The 23609-nt window shown below is 46.5% G+C and overlaps 1 pseudogene; it reads right to left on the reverse strand.

Annotated features, from left to right (window-relative positions):
* Nucleotides 1–521: 521 nt before the first annotated feature.
* LOC103252672 lies at nucleotides 522–939 on the reverse strand (annotated as a pseudogene).
* Between the last annotated feature and the right edge of the window lie 22670 nt (nucleotides 940–23609).

Raw genomic sequence — 23609 nt, forward strand, 5'->3', positions numbered from 1 at the left:
AGCATGCCACTGCACTCCAGCCTGGGTGACAAAGAGTGAGACTCCAACTCAAATAATAATAATAATAATAATTTTTTTTTTACAGAGATGGGGGTGTTTCTATGTTGTCCAGACTGGTCTTGAACTCCTGGGCTCAATTGATCACCCAGTCTCAGCTTCCCAAAGTGCCGGGATTACAGGCATGAGCCACCTCGCCCGGTCTACAAGGCTTCTTCTTCTTCTTTTTTTTTTTTTTTGAGTTGGAGTCTTACTCAGTCACCCAGACTGGAGTGCAGTGGCACACTTCTGGTCACTGCAGCCTCGACCTGCTGGGCTCCAACGATCCTTCCGCCTCAGCCTTCCAAGTAACCGGAACTACAGGTGCGCGCTACCACGCACGGATAATTTTTAAAAATTTATTTATTGTAGAGAGGTGGTCTTGCCAAGTTGCCTGGGCGGGTCTCGAACCTGTCGGCTCAGGCAATCCACTCGCCTCGGCCTCCCAAAGTGCTGGGATTGCAGACTGAGCCACTGAATCCAGCTGAGCCAAAGTTTTATTTGTTCATTTCTTGCATTTGAAGTACTCTTCGATGACATCGTTGGCCTGAGATTCTTTGTCATAGTTCTTAACTACTACACAATTGCAACCAGCCACTTTCTGGGGTTTCCCTTCTCTGTCGGTTTTACACAGGCCTACCCAATCCCCTAGTTTCTTGTTGTCATCAACCTTAATAAGGTTGATTTGGTGTTCAGCACAAAGGGCCTCCACCAACTTGATGTATATGGCTCGTCACAGTTGGATGCAAACACACAGAGATGGGCCTGGCGCTGGTGGAAGGCTTGGGCGTCTTCGCGAATTTCACACGCTAGGCCGTCGTGGATGAGGGTGGTCTTCAGCACCTCTTGTGAAGCAGTGTTCATGTCCACTAAACCTCCAGCAGCAATGCCTTCCTTGGCCATGGCGGTGGATCACGGGTGACGCCGAATCTTGAATGCATCTGCGCCTTTATCTCCTCTGGACTTGCTGGCGGTAGGGAATGAGAGCACCCGGTCTTATAAGGGGAGCTGGAACGGTAAGGAGATCAATACAATTTATTGCTTTTCATTGTTTTATTTTTGAGTCAGGGCCTCACTCTGTTGCCAGGCTGGAGTGCAGTGGCATGCTCATGGCTCACCACAGCCCCAACCTCCTGGGCTCAGGTGATCCTCCCACCTCAGCCTCCCAAGTGACTGGGACTCTAGGTGCATGCCACTATGTCCCGCTAATTTTTTAAATTTCTTTGTAGAGATGAGGTCTCACTATTGCCCAGGCTGGTCTCAAACTCCTGGGTTCGAGCAATCCTCCTGTCTTGACCTCCCAGAGTGCTGGGATTACAGGTGTGAGCCACCATGTCTGGCTGAAATCAATACAATTCATAGTGCACGGGACGGTGGCGCCCCTCCTGCTGAGCACAGACATTGCCGCAGGGAACCGGGGTCCCTCTAGCCATGGCTGTGCCCCTCTGTTTGTGCACAGCAGAAGGGCAGGGGAGCTCTGTCCTGAGGCTTCAGGCTCTGGCCTGACCTCACAGCTGAGGCTCCAGATTCCCAGGATGGGGAGGAGGCGGGTGTGGGTGTCTGGCCCAGGAGTGGGCGGGGCCTGGTGTCAAAGTCTAGGGCAATTAGGCTGTTCCTCGATTCCTGTGGGTGAAAGTTGAGAAACCGTGATTTGTCAAAGCCAGTTGGGAGTGAAAGCCAGGGGCAGGAGGCCGCCTCCGTGGGTCTCCCGGGTTTCTGTAATTACAAGCTCTTGATTGTGCATAATGAGAAGACCTAGAATCCTCCCATTAGGAGACTATGAAGCACCACTTGCGCCTGGCTTTCATCTTGCTGCTGCTTGCTGAAGGCTTCCTCTTTCATCTTCCGTGCCTTTAATTGACAGGTCTGAGCCCAGGGATGGAGACGGCAGGCCTGGGGTGGATTCTGCCTTCTCAGCCCCACCCTGTTCAAGTCACTGAAGTCTCAGCTGTGTCCCTGAGCGTATACTGAGCACGGCCAGAAGGTCTTGATTGAGGAGCTACAGCCCAACAGCAGGTGGGGTCTGCTGCTTGGGGTGCAGCTCACAGACCTTGGAAGGATGAGATTGTGCCTTGTGACACATGTTCAGGAGCTCAGGTTGTGCACTGCTCAAGGGCACAACATCTAAGGGGCATCATCCACGTGGCAGGAATAAATAATTTATGTGAGAGCACACTGGACAGCAGAGAGTCTCTGGGTTCCCAGGTGGGTAGCTGGGGGGAGCTCCCTTTGACCTAAATTTACAAGGACACTCAGGGCTGGGCACAGACTTTATGGCACACATGTGTGCACCTGTCCCACCTACAATTCCAACTGCTCATGCCCTTTAAGACCTGATTCCCAGGACCCCAAGACTTTGAACCTGACATGATTGTCTTGCTGTGGGGTGAGTGCAGGTAGCACTCAGAGTGGGTGAGCTGCAGCCGTGAGTGTGTCCCATGGTGTGTGTGGACACAGCTAAGGCTACTTATACTAACTTGACCTTTCTTTTTTAACCCGAGGAAGGGACATCTTTCCCTAATCTGCACAAATGTGCCACCTGGGCCAGCCAGATGCCACTTATAAGTGGGGTCATGCCGTACAGTCCTCCCTCTGTATTCTCAGGGGGTTCCAGAACCCTCCACTCTAGCTCACCAAGATGCAGGCTTTGCAGAAATCTCGCCCTGTTTCCCCAGGTAAAGTTTCAATTCTCTAGTTGCTAGAACCCTGCTCCTAGGGTCAGCCTGGACTGGCCCCTGACCCTTGACCCCTACTCCTCCCAGTCTCTTGCTCCCCAGGACTGGACACAACTCTGCCAATGCCTTGTGTTCCCTGTGAACTGGCTACTTGCAGGAAGCCTGCAGCCTACCTGCCCCACAGACAGGGGTGCAGGCAGTGTCTCCATGGCCCCAGGTGAGCTGGGAGAAGGCTCTTGAAGCCAGGCCCAGGGAGGAGGTGGGAGAATGAACATTTGGCAACAGAAAGCATGTCTATCGCATAGCGATTTCCCTCTGGGGAGTTCGTGGGAAGAAAAGATCAAGGGTGTGTGCACAGTTTTTGCCAGAAGGATGTTTGCTGAGCCTTGTTGTGGTAGCAACTGTCGGAAATAAACCAAATGTCCACCAAGAGAAGACAGCCCACCACATGCACACATGGGTGTTCCTAGAAGTCTGCCCGGAAGTCGAAGTCTCGAAAATCAAACGGTATTTTATTTTTAGAAACTGACAGTAGCATTTAAAGTTATCAGAGACGTTTATATCCCACCTCCAAAATTAAAAGCATTTTCAAATCACTAATTGAGGTTTTCCACCCCCCAGCCTTATTGAGGTATAATTGACAAATAAAAATTGTATATGTTTAAAGTGTGTAACATAATGTTATTGTATAATGATTGTGAGACGTTGCAAAATGATCACAGTCAAGCTCATTAGTATATCACTACCTCACATAGTTGCCACTTTTTGTGTGTGTGGTGAGAACATTTAAGATTTACTTTGAGCAGATTGCATGCACACAACAGAGTATTAGTGATGCTAGTCACCATGTGTATGTTGGATCTCAAAACTCACTCATCCTGAACAACAGAAACTTTGCACCATTTGACCACCTCTTCCCATTCCCCCCCACCCACCACCCTTCCACTCTCTGCTTCTGTGAGTCTGATTGTTTCAGATGCCACTTATAAGTGAGGTCATGCATTACAGTCCTCACTCAGTATTCTCAGGGGGTTTCAGAACCCTCCACCCCACGCCCCCTTGCAGACACCAAATTCTGCAGCTTCTCAAGTCCCTGATATAAGATGGCATTGCATTTGCATATAACGTACACGATCCTCTTGTGTACTTAAAATCATCTCTGGATTACTTAGAATACCTAATTCAGTGGAAACGCGACGTCAGTAGTTTCCATACTGTATAGTTGAGGGAATCATGACAAGAATAGATCATACACATTCAGTACAGACACAACCACTGTTCGTCTGACTCCATTTTCAATCCATGGTTGTTTGAATCCAAGGATGGACCTTTGGGTGCAGAGGACTGCTTATATTTGTTTTTCCGTGCCTGTTCTTTTCATTTAGCATAATGTTCTCTAGTTTCACCCATGTTGCTGCAAATGACACGATCGATCGAATCACCAATCGCACCTAACCTTTTAGATACATCTTTGATATGCATCCTAGCTTGTTTTCCCAAAAATAATACCCAAGACAAAAAAAGTTTGATGGCAGGTAGTTTTTTTCCCAAGAGGATGCCCAGAAATGCTGGTAGGGTAGAGGAGAGATAGAGTGGAGAAATGGGAAAAGGAAAGAAGGCTAACAAAAGATGATGTATCAATCAAGGTAGCCCTGGGGGCAGTGGGAGCTTAACTCTGTCGGGGGTTCTGGGAACCCATGTGGAACACGCCTCTCCCGAGCGGGGAGGGAGCTGAGGTATTTATCCACCCGTCAGTCACTGGTTGCAGAGACCCACAGCAGGCTCCAGTGTCCAGGCTTGAGTCAATGAGGAGTTTCACCATTAAACTTGTCAGGTGGGACACTGACAGTGTCTGTTACAGTAAGCCTCTAGATTTTGTATGCTTTAAAAAATCTTGTTCCTTTCCTCAACAATCCATCCTAGAGTATTCATTTGAGAATGAAGGCTTCCTTCCTCGCAATGCACCATGTCCTGTCTCGCAAATGGGCCAAGTATGGGGGCTCGGGCGACTGGGACTCTACACCAGCTCTGTCCCTCTGGGGATCATGCCCTTGGGGGCACCCCCTCTGGGTTTACAACGATCAACCCCAGAAAGCTGTGAGGTTCAGCTCCCAGTCTCAAAAGGCCGCTCTGCTGCTCAATGGTGGGCATGCCGGAGCACTTCTCTGCCCAGGTTCTAGGATGACGGCGAGGGCGTCGCTCTGGTGTCTTCTCTGGTGGATCTCAGCCTCTGGTTCCCTCGCCCCGTTCTTGCCAGTGGTCCCCTCTGCCAGTACGACGTCCTGTCTCTGTCACAATTAAATTAGCATCAGCATTTTTGCATTTCTATAAAATGGTTTTTATAAAATAATAGGTACCCATTGCAATCTCCAAGTATATGCTCAAAGAAACACAATAAGGCTAATATTTATGAGCACACACTGTGGGCCGGGTTTGCTTCATCCTAACAGCATTGCCATGGGGCAAATATTACTGTTATTATTGCCATTTTACAGTGAAAGGAGTGGAGGCCCAGGGAGGTTAAGTAGTTTTCTCAAGGATTCACAGCCATTACGTGGCAGAGCCCAGCGGTCTAGTCCATGCTCTTCATCAGTCTGTCCTCCAGTGACTGGGTAACAGCTTGTAAGGGCCCTCAGCTGAACTTGAAAGCCTGAACTTGGTCTATGAAAGAGTTTAGGGGTTTCAGTCATCATGTACCAAAATGTCCATATTTTTTTCAAATTTGAACTTATCAACCACAGTGTAGTATAAAACAGCTTGAGGTTATAGCAGGTACACATTTCGGTCTATGGACTCAGTTGGGCTGCTAACACACGCTTTGTATCTCCATGACCTGAAATGAGTTTTTATTATAAGATCACACCTCGCAGAGGGAGGAACCTTAACCTCAATCTGGGCAGAGGAGGGTGTTGAGTGCCTCCTCATGTGAGGGGTGGCAGGGGTGGCGGGGTGAGGTGTGGCGGGGTCCTTGTGCTTTGTGATTGGGGCCCGTCCATACCATCTTCCTCACTGTGGTCCTGAGTCCTCTTTGGGTGCATGGGCTCTGTGGCAGAAGTCCCATGTCCTCTCAGGAATGTCCCCTAAGACCCCTGGCCTCGATGAAAGGCCCAGTGTCCTTGCGCTTTCTGAAGTCATTCCCTACATCTCTGTGTTGTCATGTGCCCAGCCCCATAGGAAGGGACTTTTCTGGGAGAGGGAGCCAGGGAAGGAGCGACCACGTCTTTTTATTTTTATTTTTGCTTCCAAGGGTGAGAAAAACAGCTGCCTCGTGACTGTATATCTCCAAATCTGGTATATCATCTGTCCCAGATTCCCTCTGTCCCCACTGTCCTAGTTATCTGTTGTTGCGTGACAAACTACCCTGGGACTTAGTGGTATAAAACATACATTCTATTTTGGCCTGGAGTTGCCAGATAAAATACTACAGATATTTTATGCGCAAATACTGTAAATATTTTATCTTTATACTTAAAAAATTAACTTTTAGCTTTAAATACTACACAAATAAAAATTTAATCCAAGTTAAATTTGAATTTCAGGTAAACAACATATAATATTTTTAGTACAAGTATGTCCCATGCCATATTTGGGACATACCTACACCAACAAATTATTTGTTAGTGATCTAAAATTCAAATTTATTTGTTACTTGGAAGGCTGAGACAGAAGGATCGCTTAAGCCCAGCGGGTCAAGGCTGTGGTGGCCATGAGCGTGCCACTGCACTCCAGCCTGGGCGACAAGAGTGAGACTCCAACTCAAAAAAAAAAAATTAATTGAACATTCTGTAGGTTTTTCTTTTGTGTAGAGATAGGGTCTCACTATGTTGCCCAGGTTGGTCTCAAACTCCTGGGCTCAAACAATCCTCCTGCCTCGGCCTCTCAAATGCTGGGATTACAGGTGTGAGCCACGTGCCAGGCCAGTCCTGTAGTTTTATTTGCTAACTCCAGCAATCCTATTTCAGTCACAGTAATGAGGTTCAGGAGTTTGGGAAGGGTTTGTTGGGAGCTGAAGGATCTACTTCCAAGATGGTTCCTCATGCATGAGTCTGTGCCTGGGTGCTCCCTGGTCTCATGTTCTTTCTTCCCATGAAGTCTCATCTTCCAAGGCCTGTCCATGCAGCCCAGGGTTCGCATAGCATGGCTGCCTAGGGGTTATCAGACTTCTCACACGGAGGCTCAGAGACCTAACTTTGGAAGCAAGAGGCGGAAGCTGCCATTCTCTTAAGCCTTGGACCTGGGCACTCACACCGCATCACTTCTGCCTCATTCTATTGCCCAAGCAATCACAGAACCCAGGCCAGGCATGGTGGTTCATTCCTGTAGCCCCAGCACTTTGGGAAGCCGGGGCAGGAGGATCACTTGAGGCCAGGAGCTTGAGACCAAGCCTGGGCAAGATGGCGAAGATTAAATATTAAAATTAAACAACAAAAATAAAATAAAAGTAAAAAACTTAGCCAGGTGTGGTGGTGAACACCTATAGTCCTAGCTACTTGGGAGACTGAGATAGGAAGATCTCTTGATCCCAGGAGGTCGAGGCGTTGAGCCATGATCATACCATTGCACTTTAGCCTGGGCAATAGAGTGGCATCAACTAAAAAAAAAAAAAAAAAATCAAGGGCCAGCCCCAATCTGAGGGCACTGCAGGGCTTCCCGACCAAAAAAAAAAAAAAAAAAATCACAAAATTCATCTGGCTTCAACTGGAGGGGGCATAGACCCTGTCTCTTCATGGGACCAGTGGCAAAGAACTTGCAGATATCTTTAATCTATCATACCCATTGAGAAGGAATAGATTTTCTGCCACCCAAAGCTTGAAAGTCATCTGTGTTTTTCTCTGACATTATCTCTTTCTTGAGGCGATGGCAACAGTTCAGTTCAGCTGTCTGATTGGATGAAGGGTTCTATGAAAAAAAAGGAAATAAAGAAGTGGGGGGACCTTGGTTATCTCAAAATGCCATTCCACCATGCAACCAAAAAACGGATAGAGCCGAAAATGCATAATAATTCAGAGAGAAATTTATAAAATGTAAAGCATAAAAACCTGGTTACAAAAATGTGTTTACAGTATGATGCTCCTTTTAAAAGTATGAATATGTAAATATCAATAGCTGTATGCAAAAATATTAACAGCAGTTTTTTTGTGGAAGAGATCCTGGCCTTTTTTTTTTTTTTTTTGAGTTGGAGTCTCATTCTGTCATCCAAGCTGAAGTGCAGGGCCACAGTCACGGTTTACTGCAGCCTCTCCCTCCTGGGCTCAGTCAATCCTCCCACCTCAGTCTCCTGGGTAGCTGGGACTACAGGTGCTTGCCACCACGTTCAGCTAATTTTTTAATTTTTTGTATGGAGATGAGGTATTTCTATATTGCCCAGGCTGGTCTTGAACTCATGGACTCAAGCAATCCTCCTTCCTTGGCCCCCCAAAGTGCTGGGGTGACAGGCGTGAGACACTGAACTTGGCCGATTTTGGCACATTTTAATGTGATTCTGGCACAGTTTAATGTTCTTTCTGTTTGTGTGTATTTCTGATATCTTATAAAATTGATTTGTCTCATTTTTATTTTAGGAGAAAAGAGGTTATCCTGAAGTAAAGCAAAAAGAAAGCACTGTTTCAGTAGACTGAATGTTTGTGTCCCCCTCAAAATGTATATGTTGAAACCCGAATCCCAAGGTGATGGTATAAGACGTGGGGCCCGTGGGGGTGATTAGGTCATGACGGTGGAGCCCTCAAGAATGGTACTAGTGCTCTTACAAAGGGACCCCAGAGAGCTCGCTTGCTCTCTTTCCACCATATGAAGATACAGTGAGAAGTAGGCAGCCTACAATCCAGAAGAGGGGCCTCACCAGAACCTGACCAGTCTGCCATTCTGATCTCGGACTTCCAGCTTCCAGAACTACGAGAGATAAATGCCTGCTGTTTTTAGGCCACCCAGCTTATGGCATTTGGTTGCAGCCGCCCAAACAGGCTGAAACAATTGTCCTATGAATTATTAACCAGTTTGTGCTTTGTACAAATTCTATCGGGCATCTCGCATGGACCAGTTCCTGGCCTCTCACTGGGGATACGGCCATGAACAAGACAGACAAGTTCCCTGTACCCCCTGGAGAAGTACCTGGAATGTTCTTCTTTGGTGGTGGCACCTGAATCCAGAGCCTCCCAAGCTCTGCTCCCAGAGGACACCATGCGAAGCCTTCTGCTAAGGTGGAAGCAGCCCAAAGACTGCCGGGTGCACTTGCCACTGCCTCCAAGAGTCATCTGCTTCTGCTACCAGGTTCTTGTGCTGTGATCCCAGAGACTCTATTCTCTGCCCTATATTGTCCTTCCAAGAGTTCCATGGAGAGGTCACATCTTCAAGAAGGAGACGCTTACCCTCCAGAGGTGTTATCTCTGGTCTCAAGCTTGGGTCTGGGATTCCTGCTCAGCCTCAGTTGTATCTGTGCCCTCTCCTTTTTCCTGGAACTGAAGCATACCCCATGTGGCAGAAGCCTTGCGTGAGAGGGGGACGGTCAAGGGCATGGCCATTAGTCCAGACCCGTGGCCACTGGGGAGTAGGGGACGTTGATGGCACTCTCACAGTGTGACTGGCACTGTGTGTTACACTCACAAAATCCCTAGCTGCCCTGTGGTGCACACCAGGGCCTCCCAAACCATCCTAAGAAGTGGTAGTTTCTTCAAATATTAATGGGTTCTGTGCTCACTTTGGGGAGATGCTGTCATTCTTTGTTCAGTGCCTTTAATAGCCTAATGTGTGTTGTGAAACTCTAGGGGGGAGGCGGTAACGGTAGTTTTCCCCACATTTATTGCACCGAATACTCCTATACTGGGTTGAATAGTGTCCCCCCAAATTCGTGTGCACCCAGAACCTCAGAATGTGCCCTTGTCTGGAAATAGGACTTTTGCAAATGTACTTTTTATAGTAAAGATGAGGCCATACTGGACTAGGGTGATCCCTGATCTAATGATTGGTGTTCTTCAAACAAACGAAAACAGAGACACACACATAGAGAAGAAGGCCATGTGGTGACAGAGGCAGAGATTAGAGAGTCACCTCCAAGCTAAGGAACGACCAGGGTTGCTGGCGACCACTAAAAGCTAAAAGGAAACAAAGGAGGAGGATTCCCTTCAGGTTTCAGAGGGAGCATGGCTCGGTCGACACTTTGATTTTAGACATCCAGCCTCCAGGATGATGAAAGAATAAACTTCTGTTGTTTTAAGTCACCCGTGTTGTGGCACTTGGTTACAGCAACCCCAAGGAACTCTCACACTGTCTTGAGTTCTATTAACAGGTGATATAGGTTACCGCTTTGGATATAGGCGATATGATTGTCCCCACTTTACAAATGGGGAAACTGAGACTCTTCAAGGGTCAGTAGCTTGCTTCAGTCCCCACAGAGTGTGACTTCCATAGCAGAGTCAGAGCTCAAACCCAGGTCTCTGTCCCCAGCTTTTAAGCTCTCTCTGTGATGTCACAGTGACATCCTGCAGACCTGGGTTTCCCATGGTTTCTACTGGGTGTTATGTATCTGTTTCCAAAGTCATTGCTACCATTTCTGCTCAGCACCTTGCAGTGACCAGTCAGCCCTGGAGGCCTCTCCCTGGCAAGAGTTCCTCTTCCTTCCTCTTAGCCAGTGAGGAGGGAAGTGCCCCCTGCCCTGTGCCTACATCTCTCATAGGCTGAGGAGTCCGAGCTGGGGTGAATGGGACACAGACAGCTGTTTCCAGGGGGCCCATTGCCACTTCTGTCTGCAGCTCCTGCGAGGCCCTTATATTATTTCACTGAGCCTGGGGTATACCCTTCCTGGAAAAAACCACAGCCTCTCTTTAGACCAGGAGTTGGGGAAACTGTCATTGCTCCATTTTCTTTAAACAATTATTTTTCCTGAAAAAGCATCAGAAAAGAAACAAAGGGCAAAGAAAAAAACAAATTACGTAGCCACCAGCAGTTTACTATTTATACATGTCCAGAAGGGGAGGAAAGAAAACTGTATTCATATATGCATCTGGTTATATTATATATAGAGCCATGCATTCACAGCTCAAATTCAACTATGTTTCAAAGTGAACATTTATATATAAACTCTTCTTGCTCTTGGAGAAATCTGGCCATAGGAACAAATTTATACACTAGCCTAAGCGTTCACCCAGGTCCTTAAAAATTCTTTGTGTCTTTAAAAATGGCTGCATACTATGCTATCAACACAATTAAATGCCACCACTTATTCATCATTTATTATTCTATTACTAGGCATTCATGTTGTTCCAGTTTCTCATTAGCTCTTATTAAAAACACTGTTGTGAGCAGAATTAACACAAGTCTTTGTGTACATTTGTGATGATGCCCTTAGCATGAAGTACTGGGTGTGAGGTTATGAATATAACGTTTTTACAGCTTTATGGGGGTATAATTTACATCACATAAAACTCACCCACTGTAAGTATTCCATTCAATGACTTTTAATACATTTATACAGTTATGCAACCATCTCCACAATCTGCTTCAGAATATTTTTATCACCCCAAGATGTTTCCTCGTGCTCATTTGCAGTCAAATTCACTCCTACTCTAACCCCAGGCAACCACGAATCTACTTTGTCTCTACAGATTTGCCATTCCTGATCACTTCATCTAAACAGGGTCATACAATATGTGTTCTTCTTTGTGTGGCTTTTTTCCCATAGGATACTAGTTATGGGGTCCTTGCATGTTTTCATAGCATAAATCAATACTTTATTTCTTTTTATTGCTGAGTAGTATCTCATTGTATGGCTACATCACATGTTGCTTATTACCTGTCAGTGGAAATTTGGATTGTTTCCAGTTTTTGCTTATTAAGAATAATGCCTCTGTAAATATTTGCTTTCGAGTCTTTGCCTGAACATATGTTTTTATTTCTCTTGGCTGGATACCTAGAGTGAGTAATATGATAAATTTATTTTTAACCTTTTAAGAAACTGACAAACTGTTTTCCAAAGTGGTTGCACCATTTTATATTTCTGCCAGTGTTGTATGAGGATTCCAGTTTCTTCACATCCTTGCTAACATTGGTTTTGATTATAGCCTTCCTAACAGATATGTATTAGTGTCTGTTTGTAGCTTGAATTTTCATCCTCCTAATGACTAATGATGTTGAAAATCTTTTCATGTGATTACTAGCCGTTTGTTATAACTTTTTCAGAGAAATGTTTATTCAAAGCTTTTGCTCATTTTTTAATTGTGTTGTTTGTCTTATTCCTGTGAGAGTTCTTTATATACTCTGGCAATAAGTTATTTATCGGATAGATATATGATTTGCAAATCTTTTCTCCCTGTCTGTGGCTTATCTTTTCACATTTTTAGTGGTGCTTTTTGAAGAGCAAATGTTTTTAATTTTGATAAAGATCAATTTAACTTTTTTCCCCATCATCTTTTTTGGTGTCTTGTCTAAGAAATCTGTGCCTAATAAAATCACAAGCATATCCTGCTATGTTTTCCTCTACACGTTTTTTTTTGTTTTGTTTTGTTTTGTTTTGTTTTTTTGAGTTGGAGTCTCACTCTGTGGCCCAGACTGGAGTGCAGTGGCCGCTCCCGGCCACTGCAGCCTCGACCTGCTGGGCTCCGGCGGGTCAGCCTTCTGAGTAGCCAGAATTGCAGAACTGCATGAATTACAGGCATGCACTACCATGCCCGGCTGACTTTTTGATTTATTGTAGATGAGGTCTCGAATCTGCAGGCTCAGGCAATTCACTCACCTCAGCCTCCCAAAGGCACGGGATTACAGGCTGAGCCACCAAGCCCGGATCTCTACACGTTTTTTGAATATAATTTAAAAATAGGATGGGTGTGGTGGCTCAAGCCTGTAATCTCAGCACTTTGGGAGGCCAAGGTGAGGGAATTGCCTGAGCCTGCAGATTTGAGAACAGCCTGGGTGACTTGATGAGACCTCATCTCTACAATAGATCAAAAAATTAGCTGGGCATGGTAGCGCATGCCTGTAGTTCTGACTACTTGGAAGTTTGAGGCAGAAGGATAACCTGAGCCCAGCGGGTCGACACTAGGGTGGGCATGCCACTGCACTCCAGCCTGGGCAACGGAGTGGGATTCCAACTCAAAATAGTAATAATAATTATCATTATTATTATATTTCCATTTTGGACACAGTTCACAGTAACATAAAATTAGAAAATATATACAAACCAAAGGAAGAAAATACAGATAACTTATAATCCCACTGTCTAGAGATCAGTCACTATTAATGTGTTACACGTGTCTGTATTGGTTACCAATGGCTACGTAACAAATGACTCCCAACATGTAACGGCTTAAGGCAACACATTTATTATCTCAAAGTGACTGTGGGTCAGGAATCTGGGAGCATGCTTCTGGATGCCTTTGGCTCAGGATCACTTACAAAACTGCAGTCAAGTATTTGTTGGGGATCATTATCTCAAGGCTCAGCTGAGAGAGAATACATTTCCAGGCTCACTCACAGCAAGTGGCTGTTGGCTGAAGACATCCATTTCTTGCCATGTGGGAATCTCCAGGGGGTCGTCGCAGTGTGGCAGCTGGCTTCTTGAGAGCAAGTGAACCAGAGAAGGCTGGAAGTGCTCAAACAAGCCACAGTCTCTTTGTAACCTAGTCACAGAAGGGACATTCCTCCATGCTGTGCCCTGCTGCATTCACAGAGGTGAGTCACTAGGTCCAGCTCATTCTCTGGAGGAGGGAGATTACAAAGTGAAGTGAGTGAATACCAGGAGGTAGGGTCACTGGGGACCATTTTAGACCAGGACATCCTTTTTTCTTTTCTTTTTTGAGTCAGAGTGTCTCTCTGTTGCCCAGGCTGGAATGTAGTGGCACAGTCATGGCTCCCTGTAGCCTTGACCTTCTGGGCTCAGGTTATCCTTCTACCTCAGCCTTCTGAGTAGCTAGGATTTACAGGCAAATGTCACCATGCCCCATTATTTATTTTTTATAGAGAAAAAGATTCACTATATTGCCCAGTTTGGACTCGAGCCTTGAACTCCTGGTCTCAAGCAATTCTCCTGCCTCGGGCTCCCAAAGTGTTAGAATTACAAACGTGAGTCACTGTGCCCATCTCATAATGTCCTTCTTGTTCCAAGGATCCGGAACACAATGTGTTTCTTACGATTTTTTTTTAGATGGTAATCTTTACTCATATCACTTTATGCAGATGCAGGAACCCCTTTCCAGATTCTAGGACCTCCATGGGTGAGAACTGCAGCTCTCAGTATATTTATCTTTTAAAAACGCTGCAGGTCGTTCTGAAGGGAGCCAGGGCTAAGAGTCACTTACAACTGAGTATTTCCCACATGGATTACAACTGCATGTATTTCTTAGAAGTGTGTTTTTTCCTCAAATGGTGTTGAACACATTGTGTTCCGGGTCCTTGGTTCTCAGCGTGGGGCCATCATTTCTGTTTCTCTACTCCTCAGGGAGACATACTTGAGGGTTCTTCTGTAGGCAGAGCTCCAGCAATACAGCCCGCCAATCCCGACCTGCAGTTTGAGGGGGCTGCAGAGGAACCCTTCCTTCTGGGGGAGCCTTGGAGGCCGTCTTCCCTGGTATTTGGCTCCAGGGCAGCTCTGACATCAATCTGTCAGTCCAGGGGACACATTCAGATGCAAGTCCGCTGGTGTGGGGACTTTATGAGAACAGGAATCCCTGGCTGTGAAATTGCTGGCATTTCATGATGTGAGAGAAGATTTACAAGCTCCATGCTGAGCGAGCTGGGCTCTACATTCAAGCCAAGCAGTTACACAATCATTCCTGCAAGGCAGGCAGAACACAGGCGGCAGGTGGGAGGAAGAGAAGCCACCACTCTACTGTGTGGGACACTTGGCCCCATCCAAACACTCCCCGGGGGAGCTAGGCACAAGGTTGCTTCAACCATATCCACCTCTGGGGAGGGGTCACTCCACAGTCATTAGTGTGAATGTGAGACGCTGGATTCAGAATGGAAGGGACGTCCAAGGTCCCTCTCTCCCCCGCACCTTCCTAGTTAAGAGGCCATCCTGCTTCTGTTTGATAGACACTTCCAACCCCCAATTCAAAGGAGACCCATAACCCTGTCTGTACTACATATATTTATTTTTGTTTTTTCCTTTCTTTTTAAAAAATTTTTAAGATGTGGGGTACAATTCAGTGTTAGGTATATAAATGGTTATTGTTCAGGTAAAGTTTGGGCCTCACACTGGTCCCCACTTCACCTGGTTTGAGATCAGGTAACCTTATTGATGAAGAGTCCCCCGACTCCTCCCCTGGCATTTTCTTGCTACTGCCAATCCCTTTCTTTATAGTGTTAAGATAATCATTCAGGGTTCGCTTCTGAGTGAGAACATGTACTCAGTTCTTTGTTTCTATGATAGATCACTGAGTATTATAGACTCTAAGTCCATCCGAGTTGCTGTGAAGTTCATAATCTTATCCTTTATAGCTGCATAATATTCTATCATGTATATGTACCACAATTTTTTATCCAGTTCACTTTTGATAGGCAGCATGGTTGGTTCCATTTTTGCTATTGTGAACAATGCTGCAATAAACATGCATGTGCAGGTGTCTTTCTTATAGAGTGATTTGAGTTCCTCTGGGTATATTCCAAGTCCTTTCTTTTTTTTCATGGTGTGTGTGTGTGTGTGTATGTGTGTGTGTGTGGTGTGTGTTTTGTCTCCCCCATTAGACTGCAAGCTTCCTGAAAGCAGGAACCTTGCCTGTCTTGTCAGTGTCACCTCTGGCCTTCAAATAATTGCTGTGCCTCAATGTATCTAGACATAGCGTGGGCTAGCCTTGTAAGGTCCTGAGCTCCCCACTTCTGGATTGAATGAACAACTTGATCGCTGCACCTGCTCAGGGCTTCTAAGCTCCGTGTTGCCCTCATCACAGTGATGTCTAGCCTGATGTGTTGATTCAATGAATGAGTGTATGTTGGGATCCTTCCAGGGACAGTGAGCTCAGGACCTCATAGGCCAGCCCAGCCCGTGTCTGAGTCTCTCAACTGTTGACCCTTCCTTAGATTGTCCTGCTGTTTCCACCATGTGGCCTTCCTTCTTTGTCCTCACTTGTAGGGCCACTCTGAACAAGCTCACTCTTCTTCCTCATCTGAATGAACCCTTCCCTGAGATTTGAAAACAGTGGTCACATGTTTTTCCAGATGAATGTCCCTGTTACTTTTAGTTGTCTCTCATGTGTCATCACCATCCCAGTCACTGTCCTCAGAAGAGTTCTAGTGAGGCACTGTCCCTCAGTAAATTAGGTTAAGTCTTTGAGATACTTTTTTTTTTGAATTGGAGTCTCACTCGGTCGCCCAGACTGGAGTGCAGTGGCTGCTCCCGGCCACCACAGCTTCGCCTGCTTCCTTCCGCCTCAGCCTTCCGAGTAGCCAGAATTACAGGCATGTGCTACCACGCCTGGCTGATTTTTTGATTTACTGTAGAGATGAGGTCTCGTTGCCCAGGCGGGTCTCGAACCTGCGGGCTCAGGCAATTCACTCACCTCAGCCTCCCAAAGGCACGGGATTACAGGCTGAGCCACCGAGCCTGGCTATCTTTGAGATTCTTAGTAAGTCTTGGCAGTTTGCAGGTTTTGCGACACCTCCCCTTCAACACTCAGATTGCTTCTTCACACTCAGATTTTTCAGCTTGAAAAAGAGTCAGTGGATTTAACTGAGGATTGATGCTTTTTAGCCAATCCTTATTCTGTTTCTTTGTCCAAATGTTCCAGTGAACAGCAGCCAAAAATAGGGGTCTCTGGAGCTTGGGGACCAAATAGTCCTACTCTGTTCCTCCTTTCCCATACCTCTTAGAGCCAGGATGAGGGGTGTGGAAATAAAGGTAGAGTGCATTACATGGTCCCTCCCTGCAGAGGAGAAGGGACCAGTTCCTGTCTTGTTGAAGGTTAGAGAGGGAGAGGAGGGATATGTTGGGGGCTCAGACCACTAGGGAACTCTATCAGAGTCTAAGATGAAAGGGATTTGTCAGAGGCAGGGCTCGATGGCTCAGCCTGTAATTCCAGCACTTTGGGAGGCTGAGGTGATTGGGTTGCCTGAGCCCATAGGTTCAAGACCAGCCTGGGCAACTTGGCAAGAACTCATGGCTACAGTTAAAAAAAAAATTAACTGGGCATGGTAGCGTGTGCCTCTAGTTTTGGCTACCTGGAAAGCTGAGGTAGAAAGTTCGCCGGAGCTCAGCAGGTCGATGCTGGGGTGGCTGTGAGCGTGCCACTGCCCTCTAGCCAGGGCAACGGAGTGAGACTCTGACTCAAAAAAAAAGAAAAGAAAAAAGAAAAAAAGAAAGGAATGTGTCATTCAAAAATGAATTTATGATATTCTTCTCATTCTCATAATTTAACCTACAAATTCAACTTTCTTGTCTGGTGGGGAGAGAAATCGGGATATGCAGGTTTATAAAGGCGGGAACACTGGCTGGGAGTTTGCACCTGCTCCTGTCTTCTGTGCTTAGGGGTGGCCTCACTACAATGATGTCCAGCCTCACATATCAATTCTGACCTTCCCTTCCTCCAGCTGGGCACAGCGTCCTTTTCGCCTCAGGTACGGCACCCCAAATGTGTAACAGGATGAGCCCTGCTCTGCCTCCTTGGAGGGGTGTGTGGAGGGTCCCAGGAGCGAACCATGAAGGACTTGATACACCAGAAGGTGGCCAGGCAGAGAAGGACCGTGCTATCGCAGGGATCTGGCACACGTCACCCACTGCGCTGGCCTGGGCTCCGGGTAGTCTCCAGTCCCTTGAGAGGGGCCTGAGCCCTGAATGGGGGGTGTTTGGTTGAAGCACATAAGGTATTATTTTGCAGGTGACAGGGAGGGGAGGAAGAGCAAGGACCACATAGACCCCCTGCTTGACAATCATTCCATTGATTCATCCACTCATTTCCTTTCCCAGCGGAAATGTGCTCTTGGCCCAACACAGCCAGGTCCCCACTCTGGTTTCCTCTTAGCCTCTTCTCTTCTTGCAGACTCACCTCCTGTCACAACTCGTGGAGACTTTTAAAGAAAACACTCAACCATGAAAAACTAAATGCCTAGGAAAATTAAATCATGTACAAATGCTATTTAATTTCCCCAAAAATGTTTAAAATAAAAAAGTACCAAAATTGGAGTTTTGAAGAAATGTCCGCATTTCTATCCATTTCTGGTCCCATCAACTGCCCCCCTTGTCATTTCTCATTGCAAGTCTATGCGCTCTAGTGTCATTCAGAAAATAATCATGGTTTGATATATTCTATAGAGGAAAGTTAAGAGGAAAGGGGTCTGGGTGACAACTTTAATGAAGAAAAGAACAAAATGAGTTTCATTATTCCTAGAACGCTGGTTGGGCAACTGGGATTCAGATAACTGTCGATGTCACTTCGAAAATGTGACTTATTGTCATACACTGTCACAAAACAAACAACAAACACTTAAAAGGTTGGTCATTTGGGGCTTATGAAGACCTGTATCTGTTGTCCTAAGGATGAGAGAAACCCCATTCTATGGATGTGGTCAGGCACTTATGAGGGGTGTCTGTCTAACCTGGCAGGGAGCCCCACTTCCACCACCGTCAACCCCCTGGCATCTAGAATGTCACCCACTGCCACCTGCTACTGCTCATCTGGCTGGCGAATGGCAGGGCCCACACAGAGGTAAAGTCAAAATGATTTTGGAGATGTTTACTTCTACTGCTACTTGGAGCCCACAGTCAGAACATCAGGCATGTAATGGTTATGCTTGGGGACCGTGGTTCACCTGCATATCAGCCCTCACAGGTTTTTATTTATTTATTTTTTGGGGTCGGGGTCTCACTCTGTCACCCAGGCTAGAGGGCAGTGGCATGATCACAGTTCCCCACAGCCTCGACCTCCTGGGCTCAGATAATCCTTCCGCCTCAACCTCCTGAGTACCTGGGACTATGGACCCATGCCACCATGCCCAGCTAACTTTTTTAATTTTTGTAGAAGCGAGGTCTTGCTATGTTGTCCAGGCTGGTCTCGAACTCCTGGGCTCAAGCAATCATCTCGCCTCGGCCTCTCAAAGTACTGGGATTACAGGCATGAGCCACCACGTCTGGCCCCTCATAGGTTTTTGAATGGCAGTTTAGGTGCAAACCTCTTGGTGCCTCAGTGTCCCCACTTCTAACAGTGGTGGCTGCACCAGGATCAACTCTGGGAAGCTCATAGCAGCCACTGTTGTGTAAACAATGCGAGGTTCAGTATGTTCTGAGGGACCTTGTGCTTGTGTCATTGGGCCTGTGAAATCCGAGGACCAAAGGGTCAAGGAAGATGGGAGTACATCATCCCCTGCCACCCTGGTGCGCACACCATGTACCCTGGCTCTACCCTCCCTCGGACGCAACACTTGTTGCCAGCTGAGGTTGGCTGTCCCGAACCTCCACCTTCTGAACATTTATAGCTTTAACTGTGGCACGAGGGCCACAGTGCCTCCCTGCTCCGGTCTATTTCTGTCACGGCCGAGTCAAGAGGGGTTGACCAGACCATCGTGATGCGTACGCAGCCTGGAAGGTGCAGCTAGAGCCCTCTCCCAGGTGTCTGAGCACATGGGCGTTGGCTCCGGGCAGTGCTGGGCTCGAATCCCAGCTCTGTCATGGATGGCCACGTGTTCTTGGAGCTGACTTTCTTTCTTTTTTTTTTGAGTTGGAGTCTCACTCTGTTGCCCAGACTGGAGTGCAGTGGCCGCTCCCGGCCACCACAGCCTCGACCTGCTAGACTCCGGCGATCCTTCCGCCTCAGCCTTCCAAGTAGCGGGAACTACAGGCACGTGCTACCATGCCCGGCTGATTTTTTATTTTTATTGTAGAGATGAGGTCTCGCCAAGTTGCCCAGGCAGGTCTCGAACCCACGGGCTCAGGCAATTCACTCACCTCAGCCTCCGAAGGTGCGGGATTACAGGCTGAGCCACCGACCCTGGCTGGGGTTGACTTTCTTAAACTTGCTGAGACTCAATTTCCTCATCTCTAAGTTGGGGATTAAAAGTGCAGTAACAGGGTTGAACTTTTCATACTGAACTATATGCAAAGGTCATAGAATAGGGCTTGACACAAAATGGTTGCTTGGTCAATGGGAGTGGCCTTCCTCCCACACTGGGATCCTTTCTGGGGCTGCAGAGACTTGGCAGATATGGTCTGTCCAGGTCAGTCTTGGAGAAACTGATTCTCCTGCAGTCCTGTATTCTACAGTGGGGACACTTCTCCGACTTGCCTTGCTCTGCTTGTTGCCAGGACTTCTGGAATCCTCTACTGCTTCTGTTGCCAGAGGGAACAGGCTCCTCAGCACTTACCTTTCACCTATTCCCTGTATAAATACTAATCCCTGCCTAGAAGTAACTGCTCTGGGGTACCAGGCTCTCCCTAACCTCTCTTGCAATGTCCATGCACACCAGCGATTAGGGTTCCAGGCTCTGCTCTCTGATAAACAGTTACAGGAACCCTTAGCTCTCACTCTAGCCAGACACATGGTCATCTAGACATGGGGCCCTTTGGTCATTTGCTTACAAGGACTATTTTGGAAAATACGTCATATGTTTCCAAGACCAAGGATTTTTCTGCCCACCCCTGCCCAAGTTCCCCGTCATATACATACACACACAAATACACACTCCCCCCACTCCTCGCTCTCTCTGTCTCCCTCATGCTTCTTGGCCGACAAAATACCTAACTCTAGTTGCCTGTTCTAGTTGGTTGGTTTGGTTTTATTTTTGCCTGCAGGTTTTTTGGGTAAATCATCTTTGATCTTTTTGAAAGTAAACAATGAGTAAATAAATCCACAGAGAAGCTCTTCAGAACATTAAGTCATGTTGCCCCCTTGACTAGTCTTTGTGGTGACCTCAGAATCAAGTTTTTCTGGCAATTTCTGTCTACCGAAGAGTCTCTGGAGCCTACAAGTTAGAATATACTTGTGACCATTTTCAGTTACTTATTTGTGTTAATCAGAACTTCCTCAATATTGTGCAACTGGTCAATAAAAAAGAAAAAGAAAGAAAGAAAGAAAGAAAGAAAGAAAGAAAGAAAGAAAGAAAGAAAGAAAGAAAGAAAGAAAGAAATCGGATGCTGACCGCAGCTGGGTAGCAGAACCCCAGGCTTCATTTTCTACATGTATATTTATCAAGTACTGTCTTGTTCCCATAGAGTTTGTCATAGACAAACTTGTTAGAATAAATAAATGCTATATTTACTTAGGAAATTTAATATCACATAAAACTTAATAAGCACATTAACACAAATTCTTTTCAAGTACATTTTTAGAGTTGTGTATTGTCAGTGCAGACTAACCTCTGAACACACAGCCTTCAGATTTTAGTGTCTTTATTTATTTCTCATTCATGTCAAAATACAGTGTGAGTCAACAGGGAGACTGTTCCAGCATCCCTTGGGGACCCTGGCGTCTTCCATCCCGTGGTTCCATCCTTCTCTGGGTCCTCTGGCTCCTTTTCACTTAGATGGGTAAAGTGAAGTCTCCATGAGGGGGTTTCATGCCAGGGCTGCAACTGGTGCTCATCATTTCTGCCCACACCCCACTGGCCAGAACCCAGTCACATCATTGTCACACTGAACCACAAGGAAAGGAAGTGTGTGTCCAGAAAAAAGAAGATGAATGTTATAAACATATATCTGTTCTAAACATATAACCAAAGAGCTGGTGTAGCAGGATGATCCTGCCAAAGATGTCCATGGCCTAATCCCCAAAACCTGTGAATATGTTAACTCACATGCAAAAGGATTTTGCAGATGGGATGAAATTAAGAATTCTGAGATGGAGAGATTTTCTTGGATAATCTGGATGGGCCCAAAGTAATCACAAAGGTCTTTTTTTTTGAATTGGCATCTCTTTCTGTTGCCCAGGCTGGATTGCAGTGGCACACTCACAACCACCGCAGCCTCGACCTGCTGGGCTCAGGCAATCTTCCCGCTTCAGCTTTCCAAGTAGCATGCGCCACCACACCCGGCTAATTTTTTTATTTATCGCAGAGATGAGGTCCGCCAAGTTGCCCAGGCTGATCTCAAACCCCTGATCTCAGGCAACCTCAGCCTCCCAAAGTGCTCAGATTACAGGCTTAAGCCACCACAACCGGCCCACAAAGATCTTTATAAGTGAAGGAAAGTCAGAGAAAGAGAGGGTTGGGGAGAGAGAGAGAGAGAGAGAGAGAGAGAAAGAGAGATTTGAAGATGCTCTGCTGGAGACTTTGGTGACAGAGCAAGGGACCATGAGACAAGGAATGCAGACAGCCTCTGGAAGCTGGAGAAAGCAAGATAATGAATTCTTTCCTAGGCCCTCCAGAAGGATCCAGCCTGCCTACACCTTGGTGCCAGCCCAGTGAGACCCATTTTGGACTTCTGCTCTCCAGGACGGTAAGAGAAGAAATCGGTGTTGTTTTAAGCCTCCAGATTTGTGGCAATTTGTTATAGCAGCCATAAGAAACTGATACAGAGCTCAGTCTATGTTGTATCCCTATTGTGTGCTTGGTCTGTAGGAAGTTCACATAGTAGGTGCATTTTCCACGTGGACTTCAATGGGGAGCAAAGTGAACTTGTGAAGCAGGAACTGAAATCTTCGAGGAGAGTGGGCCCGTGTCCTGCAGGTTGGGAGTGTTATCATGGAGCCAAGGGAAGGAAGGGCGGCTGCAAACAGGAAGCACCATAGAGGGCAGCATACTGGAAGCAGCAGAGTAAGAAGCCTACCTGCTCCGTTCTCCTGGCTCTTTGAGCCCAGAGAGTGGGAGATAGCGAGGTTTCTGATGCAGAAATCATCATGTCAGGGCAGTCATGATTTTCTCCTGGAGAGGGAGGAGTGTGGGAGTGAAAGGCTGACAGAGAAGCAGGAAACAAGTGGGGTGATTAGAATCAAACTGCTAGGGTTCAAAGTCTGACCTCACTCCTCTTCCCCTTATCTAAGCTGCATAACCTTAGGCATTCTGTTCTTCTGGCTGGGTAACAAACCAGCCCAAAACTTAGTGGTGTAAAACAACCATTTGTTATGCTCATGCATTTTGTGGGTTGGACAGGGCACAGTAGGGATAGGTTGTGTCTGATCTATGACATCTGGGCCTCAGGAAGGAAGATTTGAAATCTGGGGGTGACTCAATACATTGGAGATAGAATCATTTGCAATTCCATGCAGGCTGGAACACTCACATGTCGCTTCTCTTTGTGTCCTAGGATTCCACATAGCATGGTGGCCTTGGGTAGTCAGATTTCTTCCTGGAAGTCCAGGTTTCAAAAGCAAGTGCGCCAGCACATAAGGGAGGACTTATAGCTTCTCGTGTGACAGCCTCAGAAGTCACACTAGGCCACTTCCGCTCATTCTACTGGTTTACAATCAAAGCCCACCCAGATTCATGAAGGAAATTAGATTCTGTCTCTTAAATGGGGGAGTTTCAAGGTCCTAGAAGAGTGTATCAGACAGCAGATATTGTTGCAGCCATCTTTGGAAAATACAACCTTCTGCCTTTGGCAATTTACTTCTTTTGAGATCAGGTTTCCTCATCAGGAAGACAGTGGTGAAAATTGTAACACTCTTGTCTGATTAATGCATCAGAAGCCTTTGGCACCGTGCTTGGCTTAGGATAATGTCATATGTGCTCTTGAAAGCACAGACCATGCCTTTTCTTTCTCTTACTGCATCCACAGTGTCTCACATAGCACCTGGCAGGTGGCAGGACCCGAGAACCCGAGAGGGCTGTGTTATATTGTCAATGCATCAGTCAGTCATTGCTGGGTAACAAACCACCCCAAAACTTTGTGGCTTAAAACAACAGCCATTTTATTTGTTCCTGATCCTATGGGTCTCACAGTTTAGACTGGTCTTAGCTCAGTAGATCTTCTGCTGGTCTCACCTGGGATCATTTGTGTTCCTAGTAGCTTGACCAAGGCTAGATGATCCAAGGTTGCTTTACTCACACATA

The sequence above is a fragment of the Carlito syrichta genome, unplaced genomic scaffold, assembly GCF_000164805.1.
Source record: "Carlito syrichta isolate Samal-C Ts95f unplaced genomic scaffold, Tarsius_syrichta-2.0.1 Scaffold169247, whole genome shotgun sequence".
Taxonomy (NCBI): domain Eukaryota; kingdom Metazoa; phylum Chordata; class Mammalia; order Primates; family Tarsiidae; genus Carlito; species Carlito syrichta.